We start from the raw sequence: 7,854 nt of genomic DNA, 5'->3' as shown, positions 1-7,854 counted from the left end.
TGAAAACCGCACTGTGCCCTTGAGAAGGGCTAAGAGGAAGCAGTCAGATCTCACCTGGACTCAACAGCCTAGAAGGGGCCCACAAGGAGGAGAAACATAGAAAACAGAGCTCTGAGCCACACTCGGGTCACAGCTGCTGATGGTAGGTGGGGAGCACTCCTGGGCCTCTGCAGCCCCAAGTCACCCAAGTCCAGCCGTCTCCAACAGGACAGCTGAGAATGCAGGTTATTTATACCAGCCATGACATGGGCAAGAGTGGGGAGACACACACGGCCCTGTGGCCATATCTGGGCATGATTGAGGGCTCATGGGGCTGCCAGGAGGACAGGGTCCAGGTGGCACATCTGTCCCCGGTGTCCTTCAGCTTCACAATGTCCCCATGGAACCCCCATGACAGGTTCCAGGACAGCTGCCCTCTCCCCTTATTGCAGTTAAAAATACTCTGGTTCAATGTCCGGTTTATCCTGAATCTATCCTCCCTGTGCACATGCACCTGCCCACACGTCATCTGCCCAGCACCAGTGAGGAAGCACTATTCTTAGCCCAGCCCCTGGTTTGACCTCAGGGAAAGAGACCCTAGACTTTAANTCACTTTGTAGGGGACACTCTTGGCCAGGGAAGAGCCCACAACCTCAAACCCATCACTTTGACATTAAAGCTTTTTCAGTGCCCTCCCTGCAGGTGGACAGAGAAGGCCTGGGAGGCCCATGTGCCACCGCCTTCGTCCCTTCCCATGACCCACAGTTGTGACCTGTGAGGCTCTCCCATTACCTCAGAGCCTCTGAAGACCCCCCTGGAAACCTGCAGACCCAGCCAACTTCACAACTACTACAGAGGCCAGCTCAGAGAAATCCCACCCTGCCTGCAGATCCGGAGATCTCTGCCCTTGAGACACGCAGCCCTGCATGTGCCTGCAGCTGCGGCTGTTCTGCAGCAGCTCTGCAGCAGCCTGCACCACTCCAGCTGCTGTAGCTGCTCCCCCTCCCACACGCTCAGCAGCTCCAGTCTTCCCAGGGTCACAGCCGGCCGAGAACTGGAAGTGCAAAGAACACTTCCCTCCCCGGACACCAAGCAACCTCCTTAAAGAACCTTCCAAATCCAACTGTAGCTGGCCAGGTCCTGAGCCCAGGAAGAAGAACATCTGAGAACTGTCTGTACTGCCCCTTTGCTTCCCTCCCTGCCTAATAGCCATGCCTGCCCCCTTTCCAAGTGTGATTCACCCAGGACACTGGGGCTGAGGTTGGTGGCCAGGTAAGGACAGTGAGCAAANCTGGGGTTCTTTATAGAGCCAGCCTCACCCTACACCCTACCTCTATTGGTCCACACCACACTCAAGTCAACCTCAGNCCAACCCCAAGGAGGGTGCCCTGGCCCTGGCCATGGAGCAGGGAACAGCACTGTACTGCAGAGTGAGACCTTCTGCAATCCAAAGTGCATGGCTGCTGAGTCAGCACAAAACCTCACAGAAGGCTGGCTACCCATTCTGCTAAGGTGGCAGNGATTAACACAATTGTACGCACATCCCTCCCTCCTCCTCGACAGCATCTTCGTCATCGTGCCCTGTTGCCCTGGCCCTGAAGATCACTCAGGTCCCTTCCTTTCATAAAGTTACAACATTTTGCTGTTGGGGTAAGATGCAGCTCTAACAATGTTACCTGAGACTTGGACTATGGCAGCCAAAATACCCATCCTGCAGCCAACCTAACCACACCTAATAGTTTATTCTTCAATGCTTCTCTTCACATGAAGTCAACAGTTCTAAATGAGATTGCTGAGGAGCCCAACACACAGTCTGAAGTGCCTGTGCCATAAAATGCTTTATCACCCTCGAGGTACAACATTATTTATTTAGCTGGAGTCAATGTCAGAACCCCTCTTTAAAGAGGCTGGCACAATTCACTTGGCAGAAGAAGAAGAAGAAGAAGAAGAAGAAGAAGAAGAAGAAGAAGAAGAAGAAGAAGAAGAAGAAGAAGAAGAAGAAGAAGAAGAAGAAGAAGANGAAGAAGAAGAAGAAGAAGAAGAAGAAGAAGAAGAAGAAGAAGAAGAAGAAGAAGAAGAAGAAGAAGAAGAAGAAGAAGAAGAAGGGGAGGGGAGGGAGAGGGGGAAGGGGAGGGGGAAGGAGAAGGAGAAGAAGAAGAGGAAGATGAGGAGGAGGAGGAGGAGGAGGAAAAAGAAGAGGAGGAGGAGGTGGAGGAGGAGAAGAGGAGGAGGAGGAGGACGAGGACGAGGAGGACAAGGAGGAAAAAGATAATTGATAACTACACATGCACACATGCACACATAGTCTCTCACTTAGACACTCATGTGACTTAATCCAATCTGCAGACTGCCCAGTCCTAAGTATCAGGTATAAACCATAATATGGAACATTAAGCTTGCTACCATGATGCTTGACCCTATTGCTCCCCACCCCCAGACTGCAGGACCTGTGACTCCTATTTATNCATATCTGGAAATCGAAGAGCACCAATCAGTGCCTCCCTATTCCAGTGACCTCAATAAAGGGAGCACATGCCTTCTTCTCATAGCTTCTGAGTCCCCAACCTGTTCCAGGAGGTGACATGTCCTCTTTGCTCCCCAGGGACCTTATCTGGGCTCCTTTACCTCTTAGAATCCTTTGGCTACATGTCTGGATGGTACCCAAACTAGGAAAGCCCATGTGGGGATCCCTGTCCCAATCCAGCCTGCCTCACCTCTCCTTCACGTGAAAATTCTAAGACACCATAGAAGACTGACTTGGCCAACCACATAGCATAATGGTTTGGAGTCCTGTGAAAACCCATGCAGCAGACATCACAACCACACACCTTCTCAGGTATCACCAGGGAACAGGTCCTCGCACACCTTGGGGATGGGGGTAGACATGTATGGTGGGGGAGGAGGGGAGGGGAGGGGTGTCCAGGGGTATTCATTTTAACTCAGCAGGCAGAGAGCACCAAGGTGATTTATAACCAAGGAGGCTGAGGCTCGCTCCCTGCAAACTCTCCAGTTTTACTGCTCCGTCAAACCTAATTCCAAAACACTAAGGCTTTTATTTAAACACCACATCCTGCAATAAAGCGTTAATGTATGACAGACATATCTAGCGGAAGACAGTGGNGTGCCCGTGGCCGCTGGCAGCTTCAGTGGCCGCACACCGGCTNTTTACCTCCCTGTGGCCNGAGCTGGAATCGAGTAGGGCATAGATGACCTTCCGGGGTCATGGAGCACTGACAGCTCTGGGACCAGTGACCAAGAGGGAGGTGGTGCCAAGGGCAAGGCTGCTTTCTCAGTGCCTGTAGCACCCTCTGTGCCTGGAGACTGAGATCAGGAGAGAATTGGATGTCCAGAAGGAAGACTGAAACATTCAGGACAAACCCTTGACTATGGAGTCACCTCAAGAAAACTCAGGATGGAAGCCACCTGTGGGCTCAGATTCCTCCATAACATTTGGTCTGAGGATCCTCAACCTAGCTGCTTGGATCATCTGACTGCTCAAGCCCCAACATTTAAAGCTGACAGAGGGGTCCTGCCCTACTCCCAATCCCATTCCTACCAAAGGTCATGGTGCCGAACACAAGGGGGTACCTGCCACACACAGCCGACAGGGACAACTGACAGCTATACCCACACTCACACTCTCACATGCATGTGACAAAGAACCTCCAGGCCTGTGGAGGAGATGCCTTGTGGGGAGGGATGCTGACTGCAGCCAGGTCACAGGCAGTCGCTATTTGAAGACCCAGAACTGAAGCCAGGCAGATGTTAATCACAGCCAGCCAGCTTTCTGCTGGATCCAGAGCCCTTTACCCTGCATCTACCTGGGCAGGACAAGCTCTGTGGGAAGGGCTTGGAAGACCCTGCTCTCCTCTCCTGGGACCCAAAGGTTGCCAACCCAGTCCCTTCTCCCAGCCAGACCAGCTGTCAGCAAAGCAGGCAGAACAGGGGTCCTAGGTCACTGGTAGACTGCTCAGCAGAAACTTGGCTAGCCTTCCCAGGAAGAAGGCGGCTTCAGGTTGAATTTGGTAAGAGAGTGTGAAGGAATAATGCTGAGGCTTTGATGGGGGCAGCCAGGGAAGGAATGGACCCAGGGTCGGCCGAACGAAATAGCCTAGCCCCCCGCCCCCCCCCNGGGGTCCCTGGATGAGCTGCTGTACCCAGGTCCCCAGAACCAACTCCTCCATCCAGACTGGGACAGCTTCAGACCCTTGGCTCCCTTTATCTGAATCACCATGGGTGGCCAGGATAGCCATGAGTAGAGCTGACACTGAGATTGTCAGTGAGCAGATACAATCAGCACACAGGGGGCAGCAGTGTCTGCACAGGGCTCTCCACCTCCCCTCCCCACCAGGCCCTGTGAGCCAGAGGCCAGCAGGGGACTCATCCCTCAAAAGCCTTTACCACGTGGCTACCAAAGTCTCTCCCCTCCCTTCATGCCCCACCACTACCACCACCACCACCACCACCACCACCACCACCACCACCAAGCACCACCTTTTAGAACTTGCTGCCTCTCCCAGTGGTCTGGGCAGTCCCTGCCCCGCCCCCCACACCCTTTCTGCTGGAGAGGCCTCCTTCAGAGCACAGCAAGGATCAGTACAACTCCATTCCCAAGCCAAGCTTNCAGACCCCCAACCCTGCTGGCCCCGCTCGGGACCCCAGGCCTGCCAGAGGGCCTCCTCCCTCTGCCGCAGTCAGCACACTGAATATTTAATGTCTGACGAGCACTTCCACCTGCTGACACAGGCAAAGTGGCAGAACAATGCCAACAGGGACAGGGACACAGCCGGTACCCTTACAGTCAGCCTCCCGAGGCCCTGCCGGTCCATCAGTCCATTGCCTTCCCCGAGCAGCCACCCACAGGGCATGGGCCACCCCTCAGTCTGGCGAGAGAGTTCCTAGCCTGAAATACATACTTCTTTACATTCCATAGCTTAGCAGGTTCATATGGGCATATAAAGAAGTATGTGTCCCAAGCAGGTAGGTTCAGTGTGCACAAGAACAGGACAGACTCTGAAAAATAGCATCCAACTCTGCTAACATCTTCTCTCTCCTTCCTGCCCACCTTGTCACCACCAAGGACAGTGAGGGTGGGGTAAGGAGACAGAATTCAGGAGCAGCTCCACCCCCGAGCCATCAGGGACCAGTACCCCAGACTAAGAACCAGTCACATCCTTTTCCTGGGGACTTGAACAGCCCAGCTCCCTGAGGACAGATGAAAACAAGCAGTTTTGTGAGTCTCCAGAAATGAATCAAAGGGCTTACCTGGACAGGCGATGGCTCCCCTGGCAGGACCCTGATGAATTGTTTCCCAAAATGAGAGTCCCCGAGAGAAGGTCTCAGTGCCTCTTTCTTTGAAGTGAAGAAGAAAGATAGTGATCTTGAATTCACAACGTCTAGGGGCTACTAAGAGGTGACCTACTCGTTGGCCAGCTCTTTGGGGCTCAGTCTGGCCTGAGAGTTGATGCCAAGCCAATGAGGGAGTTTCTATTCCAGCCACCTCCTTCTTTGGTCCCCTTCCCTCTTCTCGCTTCTGTACCCTCTGTCCTCCTGGTGACCTACAGTCGCCAACGCCATCCCCTGCTATGCAGCATAACCATGTAAGATGGTCGTAAGGAACAGGTCCCATGGAAATCTGGAGGCTATTCCTGAAGGGCCCTGTCCCTCACCTAGTTCCTGATCCAACAGTCCCTGATCAATAGTAGTTTGTAGCTACACAAAGGGGCTGTCTGCCTGTTTGCTGTACCAACTTCTGAAAAAAAAAAAAAAAAAAAAAAAAAAACTATAGGCTAATTTGAAAAAAAAAAAAGTTCAAGGGAAATGCTTGGGAAACTTAGTTGTATTTTGTCTCTCCTCTTGATTTTTGAGATCTCTCTGCAAGTGAAGTAGAGGCTCCCTTCTGCCCTACCAACTTCTACACCCAGAGTGAGGAAGAAAGGAATGTGAAAAACAGAAAGATGGGCAGGACTTCCAGGTCAGAGCCTCAGCAGCGAAAGGGAGGCTATCCTCAGACTGAGAGAAAGGAGAAGAAAGGAGTGGTCTGGAGGGCGGGTAAGGAAGAGGAGGAGGGAGAAAAGGAGGAAGAGACTCACATGCCTGGGGGCTCACCGTCACCCAAGGTGAGNCTGCAGGTAAAGTGCTGGAACCCTGGAACAGGTGTCCCTGCAGGCGGCTACCTACAGAAAGAGCTGGAGACACCCACTGCAGGAGAGGCGGTGCAGGCACAGAGGGTCTGACTGGGCTTGGACCTGGTGTGGGGCTGCAGGCCAGTCCCAGCTCCTGAAAGAACATTCAGTTCTTCCGTGTCAGCAGGACAATGTCTGTCTCTGGCATGACCTGACCAGCCNTGTCCCTGTGTGGAAACACCCCAGAGAGCATCCAGACTCTCCCATTCCTGGGAGGGCCCTGTCTCTGCAGAGCCTGCAGCATGCAGAGGTCCCCTGGTTGTGGCAGCTGTAGCTAGGCAGGGTGGAGAGAGGATTAGGATACAGAGAGAAGCTCGTGTAGCAGGAATGAGTGAGGGATAGAAACTGTGCCCATTTCCCATGTGGTTGCTGTTAAAATTTCATTTCCACATAGCCAAGGATAAAAAGGGCAGCCAGTCCATCAGCCTCAGCTTCCAGCTTCTGGAGGTACCCCTGGTGTGGCTGAGCTCCCACTTAGGCCCCCTGAGAACTCTAAGAACAAATGCCTCTCTGCCCTCTGTCCCAACTCCCAGGTGTTCNTGATAGCGTCTGTATGTCAAACAGAAAGTTGGGGGAACNAGAAGAGCNGAGGTTGATCCAGTCTGAGCCCACATCTTCAGGAGCTGCTCATTCAGGAATGAATGAAAGTCACTTCTCAAAAAGTTTCCCACCTTGACAGGAAAGTGGTGTCAGCCACCTCCAAGNAGACCCCTCTGGCATCTGGGGTGGGGCCTTATCCTGAGCCCCCACCCCCACTGTGAACACTAGTTCAGCCCTAACCCCAGCCCCAGCTCCAGCCCCTGGATGCCTGACACAGCACACTTCTGATCCTGGCAGGGCTGGGAGAGCTTCAGAAATCCAGAGTCCCAGCCCATGGACGGCCTTGTCAGCGCTCCTCAGAAATCCCCNACCCGCAAGCACTCAAAGGCTTTGTGGCAAGTTCCAAGGTAAGTTTAGCCACAATCTCTGGTGTTGCCCTCAACTGGTTAATCTATTTCCTCAGCTCCCGTGCCAACCCCCTAGAACAGCGGACGCCATCCACCCTGCCCTCCACCAAGCATCCAGGGGCGCTGCTTTCTTGCAAAAAGCCGTATGTCAAAGTTCTGCATCCCGGTTGGACGCGCCCTCCCAACCCTCCCAGCCCTGCCGGCTGCTGGCTCTGCAGTTTTCCAAATGTAGATGATGCTGGGAGAAACTCCAGGCGCCCCCTTGAAGCCACGCGGCACCAGCACCCACAGCACCCACCCCACCGGAGGGCACACCCCCACCACTGCCGATAAGTTTTCAGGGGCTTTCCTAGCTGGTGGGCAGCTGAAGCAGCCAGCTGAGAGGGACTCACCAGGGAGCCCTGGGCGCCCCTCGGGCTGGGCTGGTGACCGCGGCAGCCGTGGCGGCGGGCGCAGGGTCGCGGCTCCCGGGAGATGCTGCAGCAACGGCAGCGGTAGCCACCTCCTCCCGGAGCCAATCGCAAATGCAGGGGTGGGGGCGGGCCGGAGCTCCCATTGCGTCCGCACTTGGTGGGGAGGGGGGCAGAGAGAGAGAGAGAAAGAAGACACCCCGACTCCGCACCCCTGCCCTTCCCCCAGCCCTCCTGCAGCAGCGCAGACTTAGCAGCAGGGAAATCTTGAGAGAGAAGGAGGAAGAGGGAGAGGGAGGGGGAGAGAGAAAGGGGAGGGGAGGGGAGGGGGGG

The sequence above is a fragment of the Mus caroli genome, chromosome 2 (genome assembly GCF_900094665.2).
Source record: "Mus caroli chromosome 2, CAROLI_EIJ_v1.1, whole genome shotgun sequence".
Taxonomy (NCBI): domain Eukaryota; kingdom Metazoa; phylum Chordata; class Mammalia; order Rodentia; family Muridae; genus Mus; species Mus caroli.
This window is presented reverse-complemented; position numbering follows the sequence as displayed.